Here is a 21,950-nt window from a genome sequence, read left to right on the forward strand (position 1 = left end):
TATGGTCTATATGCAATATATTTTATCATGTATACATCATGTTTTCATTCAGTCATACTCAGCCATTCCCCCAAAGCAGTTTAATAGCGGTATCTTGACCCCTTAAACTATGTTATTTTAACCTGTCTGTATTCCGTCACGCAAAACTATATGCCTCTGTCCTAGCTGCACAATATTAAAGTTGCCTTTTACTTAAATGTAACTTCCCTTCCAAGCCTTGTAATGACTTGAAATTTATTCAGATCTTTTGTCCATATCCGCAGAGCTCATGAGTTATATCTCAATTATAGAATGTATTTAAATCCAAAGCAGTATATAATCTGTTTATAGCATTTGTGTCTCCCTCATTTAGTGTATTGTTTTGATCATATGATGTACGCACTGTTTGACAAATAATGAGAGCCTGTATTTTCATTGATATTTTCCCTTCTGATATTCTCAGTGCTCACTGTATGAAACATGCTTTGGATACTTTGTTTCTCTTTCATGTGTGATTAGTACACTTAAAGACAAAGTCTTCAAGTCAGAAATACTTAAAAATATTGTATAATGCCTGAAACAGCTAGGCAAACAGGAGACATAATAAACACCTCTCACATGGAGAGCATTTCTAGTTCTTATTTTTAGATGTCATTGTATTTGTCTAAACATTTCCACAAAAAATATTTAGAACATTTTTAGAGAGGCAATAGTAATAGGCAGGACTACACAGGGAGTCTAGTTTCTTCCAATAGGATTTGCATAATTAAACTTGATACAGCAGCAAGGGAGGCAAATACGTTTTACTTGAAGTGAAGACTTGTGCTCTTGTAGACTTCTGATTTGTAAAGCTCCTACTTGTTGACATACAGAAAATAGAAATTTTTTTTCTTACTTTTTTTTTATTTTCTGACTTACTCTTTTCCATGATGACCTGATGATTCTTTTTTCCTTCTAGTTCAAAGTATGGAAGTATTTGTCTTTTATGTCAGTGTGAATGTAGAGAACATACTTTCCTCTGTCTTTTTTATACTTCGGTCTTTCTGTGTTGTTTTCTATCAGAAAGTCATAGGCATCTACTTGGAAAAATTACTAGTAACTATGGAAATGGGAGAGAGGACAGAAAAGTGTGCATTGATTCTTGGAGGCTTTATTCCAGAGATTTTACATGTCATTTACATTCATAATCAGCTATCAGAGTGAAATGCAATTTTACTTTGTGACCAGAAGGAGAAATGGGAATGCTGTAGATCAGCATTAAGGACTAATATAAGAAATTAGTTGAATCTATTAATAGCCTACAATTTATCTTTACTTTTTAATGAGAACACTAAGTAAAATTCTAAGAAAAATACTGATCTGCAGAAATAAAATGTTATTAAAAATGCACAGCTGCAGGGACTTCCCTGGTGGCACAGTGGATAGGAACTCACCTGCCAATGCAGGGGACACAGGTTCAATCCCTGGTCCAGGAAGATCCTACATGCCATGGAGCAACTAAAAGTCTGCACCACAACTACTGAGCCTGTGCTCTAGAGCCTGAGAGCCACAACCGCTGAGCCTGTGTGCTCAGCTACTGAAGCTCATCCTAGAGCCTCACATCACAGTTACTGAGCTCAGGTGCTACAGCTAATGAATCTCAAGTGCCGAGAGCCTGTGTCCAAAACAAGAAAGACCACCACAATGAGAAGCCTGGACACCACAATGAGGAGTAGTCCCATTCACCTCAACTAGAGAAAGCCCAGATGAAGACCCAGTGCAACCAAAAAATAATAATAATAATAAAATAGAGAGCTATAATTCAACTTACCGCAAAACGTAACTCATTACATCTTATGTGGTATCTGCTGATGCTCACAGTAATGTGGTTTCAGGTGCCAGAAAGTTATGTGCATAAACCACATTATGTAGGAGCTGAGAAAGCATTTCAGGATGGATTATCTGTCTTTTATGTTGAGGCTGGTGTTGGGCAGGAATAATACATGTTGATATGATTATTCTGTATTCTTCATGAAGTACTCTCACTGACAGATATGGACACTGGAAATGTGACTGATTTTTGCTGTTTGTTGGCAAAGTTGGAGTTGAATTTCTCATTTTTTAAGGAATAATCTAGTTACAATTAATCTACACTGTGTATTGTAGGCAGAATTTGAGAGATGAGTTGAAGTATATTTATGTCTTCCTTGTGCTAACATAATTCAGGTGTTAGCCAAAAAACAGGAAGAGTTTTATAAAGAATATACTGCTTCTCTGGCCTCTTTTTTCTGAGACTTATTCTCCAGTTTCCAGCAATTGTGGATATAGTTTCCTGGACCTTGTCTTCTGTTCATTAAAACAGAAAATGTGTTTATTCAAATTGTAGTCATCTGTGTGTTATAGTATAGTCATTTGACCATAGGGTCAAAGGCCTAAAAATAACATATTAATCTAATGCTCTCTTAAAGTGTTGACTTTTTAGTACTATCTGCCTTCTTTTCTAAACTCTCTAGTTATATATATATATATATATATATATATATATATATATATATATTTGCTTAATTGTTATCTCCATTCAATTAGGTCCATGGTAGTTCTTAAATATAAACTTTTAGAATTGCTCTCAAAAAATATTTTGCAAGAGTAATGGCAGTGCATGTATTTCAGTCTTCTGAAATTTAGAGACATTTAGAGACAATTAGAGAAACCAAGGTAGCATTTCATGCAAAGATGGGCACAATAAAAGACAGAAGCAGTATGAACCTAACAGAAGCAGAAGATATTAAGAAGAGGTGACAATAATACACAAAAGAACTATCCAAAAAATATCTTAATGACCCAGATAATCACAAAGGTGTGATCACTCACCCAGGCCAGACATCTGGAATATGAAGTCAAGTGGGCCTTAGGAATCATCTCTACAAACAAAGCAAGTGGAAGTGATGGAATTCCAGCTGAGCTATTTTAAATCCTAAAAGACGATACTGTTAAAGTACTGCACTCAACATGCCAGGAAATTTGAAAACTCAGCAGTGGCCAGAAACTGGAAAAGATCAGTTTTCATTCTAATCCCAAAGAGAGCCAATGCAAAAGAATGTTTAAACTACCACACAATTGCACTCATCTCACATGCTAGCAAAGTAATGCTCAAAATTCTCCAAGCTAGGCTTCAACAGTACATGAATCGAGACTTCTAGATGTTCAGACTGGATTTAGAAAAAACAGAGGAACCAGAGATCAAATTGCCAACATCTGTTGGATCATAGAAAAAGCAAGAGGATTCTAGAAAAACATCTACCTTTGCTTTATTGACTGTGCTATAGCCTGTGACTGTGTGGATCACAACAAAATGTGGAAAATTCTGAAAGAGGTGGGAATACCAGACCAGCTGACCTGTCTCCTGAGAAATCTGTATGCAGGTCAAGAAGCAACAGTTATAACCAGACATGGAACAACAGACTGGTTCCAAGTTGGGTAAGGAGTATGTTAAGGCTGTATATTGTCACCCTGCTTATTTAACTTACATGCAGGGTATATCATGCAAAATGTTGGGTTGGATGAAGCACAAGATGGAATGAAGATTGCAGGGAGAAATATCAATAACCTCAGATATGCAGATGAAAATACACTTATGGCAGAAAGCTAAGAAGTACTAAAAAGCCTCTTGATGAAAGTGAAAGAGAAGAGTGAAAAAGTTAGCTTCAAACTCAGCATTCAAACAGCAAAGATCATGGCATCCAGTCCTGTCACTTAATGGCAAATAGATGGACAAATAATGGAATCAGTGACAGATTTTATTTTCTTGGGCTCCAAAATTATTGCAGATGGTGAGTGCAGCCATGAAATTAAAAGATGCTCACTCCTTGGAAGAAAAGCTATGACCAACCTAGATAGCATATTAAAAAGCAAAGACATTACTTTGCCAAAAATGCCCATCTAGTCAAAGCTATGTTTTTTTTTTTTAGTAGTCATGGATGGGTGTGAAATTTGGACATCCAAATAGAGAAAGCTGAGCACTGAAGAACTGATGCTTTTGAACTGTGATGTTGGAGAAGAAATTTTGAGTGTCCCTTGGTGTGCAAGATGATCAATCAGTCAATCCTAAGGTACTCAGACCTGAATATTCATTGGAAGGACTGATGCTGAAGCTCCAACTTTGGCCACCTGATGTGAAGAACTGACTCATTGGAAAAGACCTGGATTCTTTGAAAGATTGAAGGCAGGAGGAGAAGAGCACAGCAGAGGATGAGATGGTTGGATAGCATTGCCGACTCAATGGACATGAATCTGAGCAAGCTCCAGGTGTTGTTAATGGACAGGGAAGCCTGGTGTGCTGCTGTCCATTTGGCCCCTGAGATTTGGATATGGCTGAGCAACTGGACTGAACTGACGCATTCTGCAAAAATACACAGTTTAATAACAGAAGCCAAAAGTTAGAGAGTGTCCTGTTGTAGAGAGTAGGGGTCACAGAGTGAAAGGAGTGTTCCCTGAGAAGAGTGGCATGGCCTATCGTGTCAGAGACTGAACAGCCGGAATGGTATTATATCCATACATTGGGGTAGTCCAATAGTGATGTCAAAGCCCAATTAAGAAGTGAAGCATGTCCTTATTGCAGGGTTTCTTGGCATGGCATATTTTAACTCAAACAGGGTGAGAGAGCTTTCGATTGCAAGAAGTGGAAGTGATACACAGTGTCAAAGCAGAGAGAGGAAGATGTCCTACTGGAGGAGGATGTAGTAGCAGAGATGGGAGATCAGCCTCATGAGGATGGGATGAGATGACGAAATAATATACGTGTTAAGGATATTTGGAGCCAGAGTTCTCTCTTTCTCCAAAAGTGGATATTGAGACAATAGGCTGCAAATACTTTCAAGTAATTCAGGAATAAGTTATTTGAATTTATTGTATCTTTGCATTTATAAATATTAAAAATATTTATAAATATTAAAGTATATGTTTAATAGTAATAAAAAGATCTTATTGGATTATTACAGTTTCAGATCTAAAATGTAAAGGACTCAGAAGGTATCACTCTGATTGTAAAAATAAGGGGAAAAAAACTTAAACTGAAAGTCAATGACATTTTACGGAACTATCAGAGAACTGAATCTGCAGAGCAAGCCACCACACAAATCTTGAGATACAGAAAAATCCAGAATGTCACTGCATATGTGTACTATTTAGAACAGAATCCACCAGAACAATAAACTGTTATTAACATGTACACATAAATTTGATGAATTGGTGGAGGATAAATGTAGAATAGCACAAAACTGAGAAACTCCTGGGTTTTCATTATTATGGGGGACACCATAATTTTGTAGCATTTACCTCCAGAAATTTTGAAAAGTTCTCATGCTAAAAATCCAAGAGAGATCCGCTCCTAGCAAAAGACAGGAAAGGATAACCATTTTGAAATACACTGAACGTGTTTTCGTGAGTCCTTCTTTCCGTTCAGTTCATTTCAGTCACTCAGTCTGACTCAGTCTGACTCTTTGCGATCCAGGGGACCGCAGCATGCCAGACCTCCTTGTCCATCACCAACTCCAGGAGTTTACCCAAACTCATGTTCACTGAGTCGATGATGCCATCCCACAGTCAGCCTCTGTCGTCCCTTTCTTCTCCTGCCCTCAGTCTTTCCCAGCATCAAGGTCTTATTTTTTTTTTCAATTTTTACTTATTAATTTATTTTTTGTTGGCAAAGTAATGTCTCCGCTTTTTTTTTTTTTTTTTTTAACTTTACAATACTCAAATAAGTCAGCTCTTTGCATCAGGTGGCCAAAGTATTGGAGTTTCAGCTTCAACATCAGTTTTTCCAGTGAACACTCAGGACTGATCTCCTTTAGGATGGACTGGTTTTTTGCAGTTGAAGGGACTCTCAAGCGGAGAAGGCAATGGTATCCCACTCCAGTACTCTTACCTGGAAAATCCTATGGATGGAGGAGCCTGGTAGGCTACAGTCCATGGGGTCGCTAAGAGTCAGGCACGACTGAGTGACTTCACTTTTTCTTTTCACCTTCATGCATTGGAGAAGGAAATGGCAACCCACTCCAGTGTTCTTGCCTGGAGAATCCCAAGGACGGGGGAGACTGGTGGGCTGCCGTCTATGGGGTCGCACAGAGTCGGACACAACTAAAGCGACTTAGCAGCAGCAGCAGGACTCTCAAGAGTCTTCTCCAACACCAGAGTTCAAAAGTATCAATTCTTCGATGCTCAGCTTTCTTTGTAGTCCAACTCTCACATCCATGCATGACTACTGGAAAAACCATAGTCTTGACTAGATGGACCTTTGTTGGCAAAGTAATGTCTCTACTTTTAAATAAAAGGCAAAGGTCTTTGGAAAAATACCGATTCTAAAACTGGGTAGTAAATGTTCAAGATAAACCTAGAATATCCTGTAGTGCCAGAAAGCCAGGCAGTGCTCACAAAAAGAAAAAAAAATCACTATTATAAGTGTATGTCAAAGAAGTACAGAAGCAACTAAAAGGACTCCCATTGGCCAAACGTGGAACAATTTAGCAGGGAAATTCAGTAGTATTATATTATACCTAAATGTATAAAATAAATGCCTATGTGTCCATATTGATATAAGCAGATGATTAACAAATACTGGAAGAGACTGTCTCTTCTACAGAATAACTCCAGGTAATTTAGGTTTTTTGTTCTCAAGGAGATAAAGTATAATTTCCTACTCCTTAAATGGGGCTGTACCTAGTATCTTCATTCAAAGGCTACAATATGGAGAGGGTGTTATGATGAATGACTACCATTACAGTTGAGAAACCTGGAAAACACTGCCTCAGTCAGATGATAAGGGTCAACATCAACAGTGTTAAATACTCTTGATAGATGTGATGAAAATGTTATATATCCATTTTTTCTTCCTGTGAATCAATAACCTTAGTATAATTATGACTAAGCTATCAGAGAAATTCCAATAGAACTCTATTCTACAAAACATCTGATTGATGTACCTCAAAATTTTCGAGGTAATCAAGAACAATGAAAGTCTGAGAAACTTAGTTCTTAAGAGATGCTTGCAGAGATAGGACTACTAAATGCAATTTGGTATTCTGGATCAGAGTCGAGAATAGGTATTTTTAAAAGTTAGTTAAATTTATTTTAAATTTGATTTTAAATTATGTCAGGGTATTAACATTTGCTCCTTGATTGGAACAGAAACACATTTGTTGATAGTAGGAGAAAGGTGGCATCCTACTCCAGTGCTCTTGCCTGGAAAGTCCCATGGATGGGGAGCCTGGTGGGCTGCAGTCCATGGGGTCGCTAAGAGTTGGACACGACTGAGTGACTTCACTTTCACTTTTCACTTTCATGCATTGGAGAAGGAAATGGCAACCCACTCCAGTGTTCTTGCCTTGAGAATCCCAGGGATGGGGGAGCCTGGTGGGCCGCCATCTAGGGGGTTGCACAGAGTCAGACACGACTGAAGTGACTTAGCAGTAGTAGCAGGAGAAAGGTGAAAGATGTTGCTAGTAGGGACAACTCTGTGTTGAATATTACAGGGATTCTGTACATTATCTTCATAATTTTTCTATTAACCTAATTCTATCCAAAAATACAAAGTTTATTTAAAAATCTATTGCTGAAATTACTTTTTAATGATTAAAATCTCCTACTTATACAAAGATCATTTCACCAAGAAATTAAAAATTCTATTAAGTAACTATTGTGTCAAACCAAAAATCAAACCCAAATTGCTGAATTTCTAAAGAACACTAATAATGGAAGTACTGAATATTTAATGTCTATGAGATTTAATTAAAATTGTGATTAAAGGGTTAAGAAAATTTTAACTATTTATTTCCAAAAAATAATAGACTAAAGATGATAAATTCTAAATATGAAAATATATAAAATATATAAGAAAATAAACTGAATAAAAGTAGAAGGTAAAAATACCAAAGATAAATCAAGAATTAATTTTAATAAAATATAGAAATAATTAATTTAAAATGCTTTTCCTGAAAAATACATTTACTCAGATATACTTGATCTTACCCAAAAGGCCAAGAAGTGATACATTTACTCAAATAAAGAGAATAGTTGCTAACTTAATTTTTTTTAAGGAAAATAGCTTTAAAAGTACCAAATTAGACATGATAAGGTGGAATTAGATAGTGAAACATGAAATATTTTGAAGATTTATGAGATTAATTTGCATAACTATACATCTGTATTTTTAAATAAGCAAGGTTGATTTGATAATTTTTTAGAAAAATGTAATTCAAAAATGTTGACCTCAGTACAGAAAGAAAATTTGATCAGACTCATCATTATTAATCAATGAGTCAACCTAAAATCATGTGCTTTTAAAAGTTCCGTTCCGTTCAGTTCAGTTCAGTCGCTCAGTTGTGTCCAACTCTTTTGGCCCCATGAATTGCAGCATGCCAGGCTTCCCTGTCTATCACCAACTCCCAGAGTTTACTCAAACTCATATGCATCGAGTCGGTGATGCCATCCAGCCATCTCATCCTCTGTCATCCCCTTTTCTTCCTCCCCCCAAGCCCTCCCAGCATCAGAGTCTTTTCCAATGAGTCAACTCTTCGCATGAGATGGCCAAAGTACTGGAGTTTCAGCTTTAGCATCATTCCTTCCAAAGAACACCCAGGACTGATCTCCTTTTAAAAGTAATGCCATGCAAAGCCCAAAACATCACCTATGAAGTATTCTTGCCATGAATAAACCTGAACTTTTATCATGCCTCTAATCTTAACCCTCAATTTACAAAGAATATAGGAAAAGTTAATGGAAAACATTAAAAGATATACTGAAGTGACACAATTTTCTTTAAATACTAGCTGCTTTAATAAATCCACAATCATTATTAACTTAAAATTGTTAATGTCGAATTTGAGTTATATATTTTGGAAAGAGTAACTTGATTAAGTTCCTCATGGACTCTCCTTTTCTCATAGGACACCACTTTAATGTGGAGGGTCTCTGAATTCTACTTTTAACAAACTTGGATTTCACTTTATAAAACTACCAAAAACCCTTGAATGTGCATGATATTTTCTCTTACCAAGCATATTAATAACAAAACTAAAAAGGAAAACAGTATTCTTTTCTTCTTTCACTTTGTATGCTATTTCCTAATGTTTTAAAAAAAAGAAAATAAATGAAGGGAAGTTAACTACCACAACACAACAGAAAAGTCTTTGTTAGCCAAGAGTGGTTAAGAAGGATTCCTTGCTCCAGGTGGGAAAACTATGAAATAATGTTGGCAAGCAATTTTTTTTTTTTTGGTATGGCTTGAAACATAAGAATGTTATTACATGTTAAGCTGTCTGAGTGAACTCCAGGAGTTGGTGATGGACAGGCAGGCCTAGCGTGCTGCGAATCATGGGGTCGCAAAAAGTCGGACACGACTGAGTGAATAAACTGAACTGAACTGAACTGAATGGCTATACAAAAACCCAAAATAAAATATTTTGTGACACATAAAAATTTATAAAATTTGGTTTCATTACTGAGTACTTGTAACAAAGACCGGAACTTTGAAAATATTTGCCATCTAGCTTGTTAAAGAAATTTTATTGACCCCAGCTCTATCAAATAATCAGGTACCACTTGCTATTTATCACAGCCCTCTGCAGAGCATTCTCCCACGCAGAGATCATTAGCCCCATCCATGGCTAGTAGTTATAATTTACTTTACCTTAAAAGAGTATGGTGCGGAGAAAAGTTTCTCTACTTTCAATATGAATGAATGAATGAAGTCGCTCAGTCGTGTCTGACTCTGCGACCCCATGGACTGTATGTAGCCTATCAGGCTCCTTTGTCCATGGGATTTTCCAGACAAGAGTGCTGGAGTGGATTGCCATTACATAACATAAAAATAATACTACTACCAGGAAATATAATAGTATAAACATCATAATATAGGAGAAGTCAGTGATGCCATTTAATAATATGCTTGAAAAGTGAAAGTGAAGTCGTGTCCAACTCTTTACGACCCCATGGTCTGTAGCCCACCAGGCTCCTCGGTCCATGGGATTTTCCAGGCATGAAGACAACAGTGGGTTGCCATTTCCTTCTCCAGGGTATCTTCTGGACCCAGGGATGGAAGTCGGGTCTCCCGCATTGTAGGTGGACCCTTTACCGTCTGAGCTACCGGGGAAGCCCAACCATATATTTAAGAATCGCCAAATGAAATAATCACTTTGGAAGACTAATGTCAATATTTATTAAACTTACGCAAACTCCGTGCACACATAAGACATTGGACCCAGGTCTCTTTTGTCTCCTGCATTGGCAGGCATGGTCTTTACCACTAGTGCCACCTGGGAAGCCCTTGTACAAACTCGGTTCAGTTCAGTAGCTCAGTCTGAATCTTTGTGACCCCATGGATTGCAGCACGACAGGCTTCTCTCTCCATCACCAGCTCCCGGAACCTGCTCAAACTCATGTCCATTGAGTCAGTAATGCCATCCAACCATCTCATCCTCTATCCTCCAGTTCTCCTCCTGACTCCAATCTTTCCCAGCAACAGGGTCTTTTCCAATGAGTCAGTTCTTCACATCAGGTGGCCAGGTATTGGAGTTTCTGCTTCAGCATCGGTCCTTCCAATGAATATTCAGTACTGATTTCCTTTAGGTTGTGCTGGTTGGATCTCCTGGCAGTCCAATGACTCTCAAGAGTCTTCTTCAACACCACAGTCAAAAGCATTGATTCTTTAGCACTCAGTGTTCTTTATGGTCCAACACTCATAGCCATATTTAACTACTGGAAAAAGCATAGCTTTGACCAGACAAACCTTTGTCGGTAATGTCTCTGCTTTTTAATATGCTGTCTAAGTTGATCATAAGTTTTCTTCCAAGGAGCAAGCATCTTTTAATTTCATGGCTTCAGTCACCATTTTCAGTGATTTAGGAGCACAAGAAAATAAAGTCTGTCACTATTTCCATTGTTCCCCATCTATTTGCCATGAAATGATTGGACTGGATGCCTTGATCTTAGTTTTCTGAATGTTGAATTTTAAGTCAGCTTTTTCACTCTCCTCTTTCACTTTCATTAAGAGGCTCTTTAGTTCCTCTTTGCTTCCTGCCATAAGAGTGGTGTCATCTGCATATCTGAGGTTATTGATATTTCTCCTTGCAATTTTGATTCCAGCTTGTAATTCATCCAGTTTGGCATTTCATATGATGTAATCTACATATAAGTTAAATAAGCAAGGTTGCAATATACATATAAGCTAATAATAATTCCAGTCCTAGATGTTTGCCCAAGATTAATAAATTCATACTTCTACTGAAAGACATACACAGGAAAGTTCATAGAAGTTTTATTCATAAGGGCCAAATACTGTAATGACTGAAATGTCTACATCAATAGACTGTATGAATAAATTATTTTATATTAATGCAATTAATACAATATGTAAATAATATGGAATTAATGAACTGCTGGCATGTGTAATACCATAATTTATGAAAATATCTGGACAAAATATAAATCTATATGTTGACATTTGGGCTTCCCAGGTGATGCTAGAGGTAAAGAGCCCGCCTGCCAATTCAGGAGACATAAGAGACTTAGGTTTGATCCCTGGGTCAGAAAGATCCCCTGGATGAGTACAGGACAGCCCACTCCACATTCTTGCCTGGAGAATCCCATGGACAGAGGAGCTTGGAAGACTACTGTCCATATGGTCGCAAAGAGTCAGACACAACTGAAGAAACTTAGCACACATTAATGATGATCTTTTTGATGTTTAGAACAAATCAAACTATTCTATGGTTCTGGGAGTCCAAATAGTAGTTAGCTATAGACAGTGTGACTAGGATCAGAAATGTTTGGAAAGGATGGAAATGTTCTATAGGTGGATATGATCAGTGATTTCAATGACACATATCAGTGGTTTCAATGACTATATCTACCTCTATTTCTATCTCTTCATATAATTTCATGCTCATAACCATACATATGTGTGCAAATAGTCATTGGAATATATACCTATTTTCATGTATTTTACTGATGGTATGTTGTCCCATGATTTAAAAGTAAAATCAAATGGCACAGTACAACTGAGAAGTCTTTGGTAGCCAAGTTGTTTAAAAAGCTTCTTAGGATAAAAAACTAAGGAAAACTTAAACAAAAGATCATTCTTAGATATTTGGTTTCAAACTCCTGGAAGAGCACATTTCAGCCTTGATTCATTTTGTTTTATATGCTTTTACAGATGCAATATTATGTAGAGAGTAATGTTAGTCATCAGGTAAATCTGAGGGCCTGTACTTCAAAAAGTGAATTAAAAAGTGAAATGTGTATAGTGTTCCCATGGGGAGAGAGTGTAAAAGATGAGTTGCTGAATATATGAATGGATGAATGGATTATATGAAATATATGGCTTCATTATCTTCTATGCAATAATTTTGACATTGAGATCACAATGTAAACACAAACATATTTTGGAAAATGGATTCAAGTCATTTGAAGAGCCATTTTGAATTCTTTTTGTGAATTCTATTTAATTAAAAATTTTGTAGCCTCAAACATGAAACTTACCAGCATTATTGCTAATAAATGTAATTTTTATAAATTGGGGGGGGGCGTGGTGGCAAAATACAGTGTATAATTTATGCCATTGTGCTAAAAACATGTTTCTTAAAGATGTTTTTTCATTCAAAATGCTATCCTTTTGTCTTATGGAGTCACTTTGAACACCTTCCTGTGTTCAAGCAAATTCAGGCATTTCTTTGGATGCCGTTTTACTGACATATGCTGACATTTGAAATGTAATGTTTCCCATTAAGAGAGGGTAACATAAAATCTGTGCTTGGTTTTCTGGAATTCCCCATGATCTAATCTAGTTTAATGGGTAGACTCAGAGTAGTCAAAATACATGTTTCACATGTTTAAGAAATCTTCTTACACAAATCCTCTATGAAATTTTTAGCAGAGTCCCCTTAAAGACAATGAAATTGTCTGGAGCCCAAGTTTATTAGTGAAATCAACAAAGTGAACTCTAAGAAATCTGTAGAGTACATCATCATTCCTTTTGAATTGCCTTTGTGAATTAAAAATAAAATAATAAAAATAAAACTAAAAATTAATTGTCAACTTGACAGGCTTACAGAACTATCTTGTCAAAGCAAATACTTTGCATAAAATATCAAGTATGAAACATCTTAGGTGATATTATTGTGAAATTATCTTAGTATTTTGTATTTATGAACTTTTTTTTTTATTAAGAAATTCAATCTTTTTCCTTATAGGAGTTCACAGTGAGCAAAGTCCCATAGCAATCTCCTTTCTTTTTTTCCTTTATTTTAAAATCTAGTTTTCCAGCTAAAAGCAGAGCTGTTTCTGGAGGTATGCATTAAATCATGCTACTTTCTCTGCCCCATTATTTTATACACTTGAGGATGGAACTGGAAATGCCATCAAATAGAAATTTATATGGGTACATTAAATAACTACAAACTCAATGTGTTTCTTCAAGGATGAACTAAGTGTTCATATACAGGTTGTACTCAGCAGTCAAGCAGAAGCACACTGCAGATCTTTAAAACATAGGAAAGGACTGAGACTTTCTACAGTTTTCAGTATCTCAAGGTTTTAGTGATGACAAAACATTTCTAATAACTATGGCCATGGCTTTCTTTTTTCCTGGAAGTTTCATTGATCAAAATTATCCTGGTAGCTTAAAACTGAACAAAAGATTATCAATAACAGCCTGTAGATTTAAATGAAAAAACAAGACAAAGAGACCCTCTGTGAGTACAAAATGCAGTATTATGCAATACTAAATTGGCAGCAGATAGCTACTAACATATGTACAAAATTAAAATTAATAGACTGACGCTCCAACTGAGAAATGCTCATTTAATTCTGCTAATGATTCTCTAGTGTACAATTTCGGTGCATGATGAGATGTATTTTCATATTCTGTATTTTGCTACTAACTGGCTTTCTTGCCTAGTTTAGTTTTTACAAGGAATAAAAATGCTTGGAAGAGAAAATTTTAGAGGAAAACAAACCTTTGTGCAGAATCACTCTGAAAGATACCATTACAAACTCGCACCCTCTTTCAGAATGATCTGATATTCACTCAGTTGTTGTATGTGAAATGGAATCACCTACTGATACATATTCAAATATAGATAACTGAAAATTATGACATGATGTTCACACTTGAAAGAAAGAAAATGGACTTTCCTTAAATAATTTGTATTATTAGGAAAATAACTAAGATAGTGGAGAAGACAATGGTGCCCCACTCCAGTACTCTTGTCTGGAAAATCCCATGGATGGAGGAGCCTGGTGGCTACAGTCCATGGGTTCGCTAAGAGTCAGACATGACTGAGCGACTTCACTTTCACTTTTCACTGTCATGCATTGGAGAAGGAAATGGCACCCCACTCCAGTGTTCTTGCCTGGAGCATCCCAGGGACCGGGGAGCCTGGCGGGCTGCAGTCTGTGGGGTCGCACAGAGTCAGACACGACTGAAGCGGCTTAGCAGCAGCAGCAGCAACTAAGATAGTATTTTATATAAAGAGCTATTAAAAATTGTTTGGATTCACATTTTAAGTTTTTAAGCAATTCAAGAAATAATATTCAGTACTCTTCACTTGACTATAAAATATAGCAAAAAAAAGATGAGTGGGTTGTAGAACACCTCTTACTGGTCATACAGGGAAAGCACCTATATCATCCATTTATTACAGGAATGTCTTAATAAGACAAAAGTAGTCTTTAATGCACGTATGAAATATCCGGTTAGAGCTGAGTTACATTCAATAAACTCTATCTACCAATTCTATTATATCTAATATTTTTTTTAAATAGAGAATTTTGGAAAACATAGTAGTAGGAAAATATGCTTTCTTGTACTTCTTGCTATTTTTTTTTCTGTAATGTTTTCCATTTCATTAGACTACTACTTTGCTGCACATATGTGGTCAATGTGGTCATGTACATTGACAGTTCTTAACCTTAGAGGAAAAGTAAGATTAAAAGAAATTTTTTAAACAATCTACAAATTAGTAGTCCTATCCAAGATCATTTGATTAAATTGGGAAGAAATGAGCCTAGATATTGATAACAAAAAATTTTAAAAATAGAAGATCAAACAAAAACAAAACTCCAAATTTGACCCTAGTGTATAGCCAGATATAAAAATCACAAATATATAGGACTAATATTGACTGCAATTATTAGTCTATTTATCATTTTAAATAAAATCACATTAAATGTGACTTTGTTACATAGCAAATATTAGTATCCCATTGTTATTAAATAAAAAAGAGGAAAAAAGAAAAAACTATTTACAATAGTGAAAACATGGAAGCAATCCAAGTATCCATCAACAGATGAAAGATTAGAAAAAATAGGGGGAATATTATTCAGCTATTAAAAAAAGAATATTTTATCATTTGTGAAAACAGGGATGAACCTTGAGGGCAATATGCTAAGAAAAGTAAGTCAAACATAGAAAGATACATATTATGTACCTATTATACTTGAAGCCTAAAAAATCTGGTCTCATAGGAACAGAAAGTAGATTGTTGATCATGGAAGGATGAGGGGGAGGTAGGTGAAGCTGATCAAAGGCAACTAACATCTATGAGTTCTGGGGACCTAATGTACAGCGTAATGACTCTAACAGTTATCTGGGGGGATAGATTTGTTAACTAACATTATCATGGTAAACATTTCACCATCTACCTATCTAAAATCATCATTTGTACGCCTTGAATTTATAAAATGTTATATCTCTGTTATAATCAGTTCAAATGTAAATGAATAACGTTTTTAATAAAAATAAATTTTTTTAAAAGAGTTAAGCCTTGACAGGATGTAAACAACTGGTTTGCCTGCTTTTTTTTTCCAACCTGGATACCAGACTCTTTATTTGGTTGTGGTAATTTTATTTTTAAATTGGTGGTTTTACTATTAACTTGGAGTTTTCTAAATCTGAAAAACAATGTGTTTTAATATATGATCCACACTGAGAAACGATGCCTATATTAGACAAATATACATGTAAGAACACTCAATTCTGTGTAATTTTTCACTGAATAAATTCTCAGTGATATTAATTTACTTATCACTGAACATCAGGCAAATAAATAAAGACAGTTTAGTTGTATTTTTTATTCTTAACAACAAGAGGAATTCCCAGAACTATAGTGCCCACTAGTCCCCAAAATTGCTTTTAATTCAGTAAAAAAATAACTTTTAAGATACAAGATAGTCTTAGGATCAGGGTGCTATTATTATTTCCATTTCTTAGAGAAGGAAGCTTCTACAGTTGTTAAGTAGTCAAGCTTGTATTAGAAGCCTGATAGTCTGGATTCAGGGTCATTATTTATATGTTCCATGTTGTTATGCCTTGGCTTTAATATTTATTTTAAAGGTATGCGGTCTCTTTAATAATCCTGTGTTATGGAAAAGAAAGAAAGATTCAGGGAGATTAAATAATTTTCCTAAATTGAGTAGCTATTAGGTATCAGAGTTGAAACGGTTATCAGTTCAGTTCAGTTCAGTTCAGTCGCTCAGTCGTGTCCGACTCTTTGCGACCCCATGAATTGCAGCACGCCAGGCCTCCCTGTTCGTCACCAACTCCTGGAGTTCACTCAGATTCACGTCCATCGAGTCTGTGATGCCATCCAGCCATCTCATCTTCTGTCGTCCCGTTCTTCTCCTGCCCCCAATCCCTCCCAGCACCAAAGTCTTTTCCAATGAGTCAACACTTCACATGAGGTGGCCAAAGTACTAGAGTTTCAGCTTTAGCATCATTCCTCACAAGGAAATCCCAAGGGTTGATCTCCTTCAGAATGGACTGGTTGGATCTCCTTGCAGTCCAAGGGACTCTCAAGAGTCTTCTCCAACACCACAGTTCAAAAACATCAATTCTTCAGTGCTCAGCCTTCTTCACAGTCCAACTCTCACATCCATACATGACTAATGGAAAAACCATAGCCTTGACTAGACGGACCTTAGTCGGCAAAGTAATGTCTCTGCTTTTGAATATACTATCTATGTTGGTCATAACTTTTCTTCCAAGGAGCAAGCGTCTTTTAATTTCATGGCTGCAGTCACCATCTGCAGTGATTTTGGAGCCCCCCAAAATAAAGTCTGACACTGTTTCCACTGTTTCTCCATCTATTTCCCATGAAGTGATGGGATCAGATGCCATGATCTTCTTTTTCTGAATGTTGAGCTTTAAGCCAACTTTTTCACTCTCCTCTTTCACTTTCATTAGAGGCTTTTTAGTTCCTCTTCACTTTCTGCCATACGGGTGGTGTCCTCTGCATATCTGAGGTTATTAATATTTCTCCTGGTAATCTTGTTTCCAGCTTGTGTTTCCTCCTACCCAGGGCTTCTCATCATGTACCCTGCATGGAAGTTAAATAAGCAGGGTGACATTATACAGCCTTGACGTACTCCTTTTCCTATTTGGAACCAGGCTGTTGTTTCATGTCCAGTTCTAACTGTTGCTTCCTGACCTGCATACAGATTTCTCAAGAGGCAAGTCAGGTGGTCTGGTATTCCCATCTCTCTCAGAATTTTTCACACTTTATTGTGATCCACAGAGTCGAAGGCTTTGGCATAGTCAATAAAGCAGAAATGGATGATATTCTGGAACTCTATTGCTTTTTCCATGATCCAGCAGATGTTGGCAATTTGATCTCTGGTTCCTCTGCCTTTTCTAAAACCAGCTTGAACATCAGGAAGTTCACGGTTCAATGTATAGGTGACTCCAAATTCCCTTAAAAAAAACCCTCCAAAATTCCTTTTCTACCTCAGCAGAGATTAATACATGTCAGTCAGTCAGTTAGTTCAGTCTCAATCGTGTCCAACTCTTTGTGACCCCATGAATCACAGCATGCCAGGCCTCCCTGTCCATCACAAACTCCCGGAGTTTACTCAACTCATGTCCGTCGAGTCAGTGATGCCATCCAGCCATCTCATCCTCTGTCGTCCCCTTCTCCTCCTGCTCCCAATCCCTCCCAGCATCAGGGTCTTTTCCAGTGAGTCAACTCTTTGCATGAGGTGGCCAAATTATTGGAGTTTCAGCTTTAGCATCAGTACTTCTGATGAACACCCAGGACTGATCTCCTTTAGAATGGACTGGTTGGGTCTCCTTGCAGTCCAAGGGACTCTCAAGAGTCTTCTCCAACACCACAGTTCAAAAACATCAATTCTTCAGTGCTCAGCCTTCTTCACAGTCCAACTCTCACATCCATATATGACCACTGGAAAAATCATAGCCTTGACTAGATGGACCTTTTTTGGCCAAGTAATGTCTCTGCTTTTCAATATCCTGTCTAGGTTGGTCATAACTTTTCTTCCAAGGAGAAAGTGTCTTTTAATTTCATGGCTGCAGTCACCATCTGCAGTGACTTTTGAGCCCAGAATAATAAAGTCTGACACTGTTTCCACTGTTTTCCATCTATTTCCCATGAAGTGATGGGACCAGATACCATGATCTTTGTTTTCTGAATGTTGAGCTTTAAGCCAACTTTTTCATTCTCCTCTTTCACGTTTATCAAGAGGCTCTTTAGTTCCTCTTCACTTTCTGCCGTAAGGGTGGTGTCACCTGCATATCTGAAGTTATTGATATTTCTCCTAGCAATCTTGATTCCAGCTTGTTTTTCTTCCAGCCCAGCGTTTCTCATGATGTACCCTGCATATAAGTTAAATAAGCAGGGTGACAATATACAGGCTTGATGTATTCATTTTCCTATTTGGAACCAGTCTGTTGTTCCATTGTCCAGTACTAACTGCTGCTTCCTGACTTGCATAGAGATTTCTCAACAGGCAGGTTAGATGGTCTGATATTCCCATCTCTTTCAGAATTTTCCACAGTTTCTTGTGATCCACACAGTCAAAGGCTTTGGCATAGTCAATAAAGCAGAAATAGATGTTTTTCTGGAATTCCTCTGCCTTTTCTAAAACCAGCTTGAACATCTGGAAGTTCACGCTTCATGTATTGCTGAAGCCTGGCTTGGAGAATTTTGAGCATTACTTTACTAGCATGTGAGATGAGCACAATTGTGTGGTAGTCTGAGCATTTTCTGGCATTACCTTTCTTTGGAATTGGCATCTCCTTTAAATACACATTAAAGATTCAATATATATCTTCTAAATATAAATGTATCTTCTAAATATAATGACTGCTTTATGATAAAATTTCTTCTATGATATAGTTCTTTGGTTAAAAGTATACAATTTCTTTTCCTTTGGTCTTATGTTTATTTGGGAAATGCATTGAAAACTACTTTTGGTGAGTTAAAAATTGGCAAAAATCAGAGATATTAATTTATGCATTTTTAATAGCAAAACTGAAGTCAAATGTTGTGGAGTCCAGTGTTCCTGAAGTTACTCCTTCATTATGTATTCTTAATTTTGGCAAGGCAAACTGTTAAGAGTATCTAATAACCCCTAATATTTTGTCTAGATTTAATTTATCATGGTTGAGTTTTCTAAATTGCCAATGTGATAATACATGTAAAATTAGATGCATTATGTTTGCTTTGAGTTTTGTCACTTTGTTTTGAAAGATAAAACTCTTTTACTAGTGGAATTAATTGCTCTCAGTATAACAACTAATATATGTTAAAAATAAATGTGTCCTCAGAGAATTTTCCTTCTAAAAAAGGAATTCAGATCAATCTGAATTCCATATTGCCTTAAGATATTTTTTTCCCAAAAGTATGATGGCTGGCCTTGATACAAATAGTTCTCATCTCCAAATTTATAAATGTGAAGTTAAATTATATCTATATCTTTTAATATGTAGATATTCATATATTGGCCTATTATATATGTATGAAACTATATTATATTGACTATATTAATTATATATGAATTATCATATATAATTATCATTATTTAATTATCATATATAATATCTTTATATAAACTCATTAAATATACCTCATATTATTTAGAAAACATTGCTTTTAGTTATTGTTTCCATATTTTTGAAATAATTTGGCAAAATATCAAAGAAAAAGGAAGTTGAGTTCCTTTTCAATAAAAGCTACATGTTCTATTACACCATCCAGAATTAATTTTGATCATGTAGTCAAAATAGAATTCAGGACACATCAAATTTTCATTTCAACACTGTGTCCTTGTTCTGTTTGAGATGTTTATTTAGCTAATGTGGGGGCTGCAAACTATAGTTCATTATGGCAACCCACTCTGGTACTCTTGCCTGGGAAATCCCATGGACAGAGGAGCATGGTGGGCTACAGTCCATGGGGTCTTGAAGAGTTGAACAGACTGAACGCCTTCACTTTTACTTTTCATTTACATGCACTGGAGAAGGAAAGGGCAACTTGCTCCAGTATTCTTGCCTGGAGAATCCCAGGGACAGAGGAGCCTGGCGGGCTGCCATCTATGGGGTCGCCCAGAGTTGGACACACCTTAAGTGATTTAGCAGCAGCAGCAGCAGCATCAACTATAAATAATAAAATTGCAGGCAGGATGCTAAACTACTTGGGTATTTTCTCTAGAGCCCATTTTGACCACATTAGGTACAGTTTATGAGGCAGACAAAAAACCCATCCACCTCAAGCAGCAAAATCTCTCTTTTTCTCACTTTTGCTCACTTGCTCTTTTTCTCACTTTACACCCCTCCCCCACCCCCCACTTACCTCCTCTCCCTCCACCCCCTTCTCACCTTCCTTCCTTTTTGCCTTAATTATACTCCTAAAAGACAGCCTTTATCTTCCATTCTTAAGCTCTGATTTCCAGACATTTTTGTTTTAAAGGTTCTGTGGGTAATTTCAACTTATGTCAAGATGGAACATTTGAGAAACTTCATAAAATTAGTTCAATAGATGAATAAAGTAACAGTGATCAGATGATAGTCATGGCATCTCTGTTCCTTGAAACCTCTGAAGCCATCTTTCCATGATTAGCCAAAGTGAATTTTTGTCAAATTTAGGGATTTTTTTTGTTTGTTTGTTTCACTTAGTTAAAACCATTGGTCCATCTTCATTGTCTTCAAGATAAAATCATAACTCTTTAAAAATATCAGTGTTGTCTATTATCAGTGCTTCTCAGCTTGAGTTGGTATCACTCTTCTGGCATATGTTTGCTAAAGTGGGGTCATTTTTTGATGTCACAGCATCTAAGGGAGGATAATGGCACTTGTATTTAGAAGTCAAGGTTGTTAACATTCCCATGAACAGTACACAAGACTCTGAACTCTCCATATCCTTACTAACATTTGTGGTTTTATTTTTAATTTTTTGATAACGGTTATTTTAACAGGTGTGACGTGATAACTTATAGTGTTTTTCATTTACATTCCCCAGATTATTAGTGATGTTGAACATCTTTTCATATACCTGTTGGCCATTTGTATGTCTTCATGGAAACATTTCCGTTCAAGCCCTTTGCCCATTTTTTAGTCAATTTAATTCTTACTGTTTTATTCCAGTAAGTTATAGGAATTCTTTATCTATTTTGGATATATTAACCTCTAATAATATATATGGTTTACCAATATTTTCTCCCATTCTATAGGTTTCCTTTTCACCATTTATTATTTCCTTTGCTGCATAGAATATTTGTTTGACATACTTGTTTATAGGTCTATTTTTGTCTTTGTTGTCTATGCTTTTTGGTGCAGCTGCTATGGAAAATAGTATAGAACTCTCAAAAAATAAAAAATTGCAATTACCATATGTTCCAACAGTCCCATATCTAGGCATTTTTCCAAAAGTGAAGATCTGGAAGAAATATTTGCATTCCCATGTTCATTGCAGCGTTATTCACAATAGGCAAAAGTAGAAACAACTTCAAATGTCCATCAATTGGATGAATTGATAAGGAAAATGTCATATATATTTATATATGTATATATATTTGCATATTTTTTTCACTATATATATATGTATTATTCAGCTTAAAAAATAAAAAAAGGAAATCGTGTCATATGCTAACATGGATAAACCTGGAGATCATTATGCTAAGTGAAATTACCCAGTCAGAGAAGGACAAAT

Source organism: Capricornis sumatraensis, chromosome 5, assembly GCF_032405125.1.
Source record: "Capricornis sumatraensis isolate serow.1 chromosome 5, serow.2, whole genome shotgun sequence".
Classification (NCBI taxonomy): domain Eukaryota; kingdom Metazoa; phylum Chordata; class Mammalia; order Artiodactyla; family Bovidae; genus Capricornis; species Capricornis sumatraensis.